This window comes from Hippopotamus amphibius, chromosome 4 (assembly GCF_030028045.1).
Source record: "Hippopotamus amphibius kiboko isolate mHipAmp2 chromosome 4, mHipAmp2.hap2, whole genome shotgun sequence".
Classification (NCBI taxonomy): domain Eukaryota; kingdom Metazoa; phylum Chordata; class Mammalia; order Artiodactyla; family Hippopotamidae; genus Hippopotamus; species Hippopotamus amphibius.
Window position 1 is genome coordinate 81,840,057 of NC_080189.1, and position 3,436 is coordinate 81,843,492.

Below are 3,436 nucleotides of genomic sequence, written 5' to 3' on the forward strand. Positions count from 1 at the left end.
TGTGGAGAATAACATCTTCTGATCTTTTAAGTTGGTGCTAGATGATTGGTAACATCCATTACAATCCTTACAAAAGACCCCCGCTTATCTGGAGCTGGGTGTAGAGAATGAATCCAAGTCAAATGAAAAACAAAGATGTGAACATTTAAAAAATTTTATTTTATTTTATTTTATTTTATTTTATTTTATTTTATTGGGACTTCCTTGGTAGTCCAGTGGTTAGGACTCGGTGCTTTCGCTGCTGGGACGCAGGTTCAATCTCTCACTGGGGAACGAAGATCCTGCAAGCCATGCAGCATGACCAAAAAAAAAAAATTTTTTTTTCCTTTTATTGTATTGAAGTATAGTTGATATACAATGTGTTAATTTTTACTGTACAGCAAGCTGATCAGTTATACATATATGTGTGTGTATAAATATATATAACAACAGGATATTGAATATAGTTCCCGGTAGTATAAAGTAGGACCTTGTTGTTTATCAATTCTCTACATAATAGTTTGCATCCACTAATCCCAAACTCCCGATCCATCCCTTCCTCACCCCTCTTCCCTCTTGGCAACCACAAGTCTGTTCTCTATGTCGGTGAGTTTCTGTTTTGTAGGTAAGTTCATCTGAGTCATATTTTAGATTCCACATATAAGTGATAGCATATGGTATTTGAAAAATATGGAATGCTTCACGAGTTTGCGTGTCATCCTTGCCCAGGGGCCATGCTAATCTTCTCTGTGTCATTCCATCTGTAGTATATGTGCTGTTGAAGTGAGCACAAGGACTGGGTCGAATGGTGTCCCCCTCCTCCTCCTCTCCAGTTCATGTCCATTGGTAGCCTATGGCTGTGACCTTCTTTGGAAATAGGGTCTTTGCAGAGGTAATCAAGTTAAGATGAGGACACACTGGATTAGGGTAGGCCTTCTTATAAGGAGAGGGAAATTTGGAGACAGAGACACAGACACAGAGAGAAGAAGTTCAGGAGAGTGTGGGGGCTAAGACGGGAGTAATGAAACTTCAAGCTGAGGAATCCCAAGGATGGCCGGTAACCACCGGAAGCTAGAAAAAGCAAGGAGAGAGTCTCCCCTACAGGTTTCAGAGGGAGCAAGGCCCTGCTTGATTTCAGACTTCTGGTCTCCAGAACTTGGAGAGACTAGTTACTCTAAGCTACCTCATTTATAGTACTTTGTTATAGCAGCACTTGGAAACTAATAGCATCTTAAAAAGCATCCATTTGAGGAAAGTCAATGTCACTAATTCCGAATAGTTCTTAGACATCTCTAGGCCTGAGATTTCGATAGGAACATTGCCTTGTACCTGTGACCTTTAAAAATATGAGTTTTAAAAAGATAACAGTGAAAACTCAGAGTTGCCATGTCATTTAAGTCAGGAGGCCTTATAGGTATAACCTGTGTTTTTCTGACTCTGGCCACTGGCTCCAACTCCCTGGAAAGACCCATTTTTCCTCCACACATTTTCAGGAGCCCCCAGTGCAGGGCCCTGACTTGGGTGATGCAAGGGGCACAGGGCAAGTGCTTCCCTAAATGCTGTGCCCCGAGCTTGCTCTCACTCTATGTCCAGCCCTGCCCACAGTGCTCACAAGTGCACGCAAACAAAAAGACTAGGCCCAAGCCACCCTGGATGAGACGTCCCTGGTGGGCAGTTAGAGCCTGCATTTCACGATACTTTCCAGGTGACTCTGAGGCTGACCCAGGTTCCCTGGCTCTATTTATTCCACGTATTAGGCCTCCTCTACTTCTTCTCTTTTTGTATTTTGGGTTTTTTTTTTTTTGCCATGCCAAGGGGCTTGCAGGATCTTAGTTCCCTGACCACGGATTGAACCTGGGGCTCAGCAGTGAAAGCACCAAGTCCTAACCAATGGACCACCAGGGTCACAGCCAGGCCCAGAAGTATGATTCAAAATATTTCTTTTTGCTTTATCCTTGCCACATTCATATGGGTTTAAAGTGCAGATATTCTAAGGGAAGATAACACAGTGTCATGCTTTGTAGCAGGGGAGCTCACGGGACCTAGAGAAGAGGAGAGGTTGGAAGTGAAGAACAAATGAAAGACAGACTGAATAGTAAAGAAGGTACAAAGAATTAATGAGATTCCATTTACATGAAATATCCAGAATAGGCGAGTCCATAGAGACTAAAAGTAGATTAATAGTTGCCAGGGGTTGGGGAGGCCAGAGAATGTGGAGTAAGTCTTTTTGTTTTAAGATTTATTTTATTATTTATTATTTTTATTTATTTATTTACTTATTTATTTATTGGCTATGTTGGGTCTTCATTGCTGTGCACGGGCTTTCTCTAGTTGTGGCGAGCAGGGCTACTTGTGGTTGCGGTGCACGGATTTCTCATTATGATGGCTTCCCTTGTTGCAGAGCACGGGCTCTAGGTGTGCAGACTTCAGTAGTTGTGGCGCATGGACTCAGTTGTCGTGGCTTGCGGGCTCTAGAGCACAGGCTCAGTAGTTGTGGCACACGGGCTTAGTTGTTCCGCAGCATGTGGGATATTCCCGGACCAGGGCTCAAACCTGTGTCCCTTGCATTGGCAGGCAGATTCTTAACCACTATGCCACCAAGGAAGTCCTGGAGTAAGTGTTTAATACAGTCAGAGTGTCCTTTTGAGGATGTGAAATAGTTCTGGAATATTCAGTAGGTGAGTGGATAAGTACAGTGTGGTATGTCAGACAATGGAATATTATTCAGCACTGAAAAGACATGAAGTATGAAACCACGAAAAGACATGGAGGAAACTGAAATGCATATTACTAAGTGAAATAAGCCAATCTGAGAAGGCTATGTACTATATGATTCCAACTATAAGACATTCAGGAAAAGGCAGAACTATGGAGACAATGAAAAGATCAGTGGTTGTTAGTGAGGAGGGGAGACTGACTACACGGAGTGCAGAGGGTTTTTAGGGCAGTGAAAATACTCTGTATGGTACTGTAATGATGGATACGTGGCGTTACACACTTGTCCAAACCCATAGAACGTACAGCACCGAGGGTGGATCCTAAGGCATACATGGACTGAGGTGGCTCTAATGCCTTGGTAGCCTATAAACAACCCCAAACCTAGCCTAGTTACTGCACTCAAATCCCAGAGAATAAAATTCAAGAACAAATAGTAGGGCCTTCCCTGGTGATCCAGTGGTTGAGACTCCGCGCTTCTAATGTAGGGGGTGCGGGTTCAAAGAACAGTCTAGTTTCTCCCCCAAAAGGCAACTGCTCAAGGTATAGCCAATCAAATAATTTCTTTGCTTTGTTTCTGCCTCCTCCTGTAAAGGCGTTTCTCCTAGCTCCTGTAACTGGAGTGCTCCTAACCGCTTTTGGCTTGATACTGCCCCATTCAAACTGATGTTTGCTCAAATAAACTCTTCAAAGGTATAATGTGCCTTCATTTATCTTTTAACAATTGCCGTGTGCTGGGTGT

At 43.2% G+C, this 3,436-nt stretch overlaps 1 non-coding gene across 1 annotated transcript; it reads right to left on the reverse strand.

Annotated features, from left to right (window-relative positions):
* Nucleotides 1-663: 663 nt before the first annotated feature.
* On the reverse strand, nucleotides 664-770 carry LOC130852916 (U6 spliceosomal RNA). The gene has a single exon (XR_009053616.1). It is a non-coding gene; the product is annotated as a U6 spliceosomal RNA (small nuclear RNA).
* Between the last annotated feature and the right edge of the window lie 2,666 nt (nucleotides 771-3,436).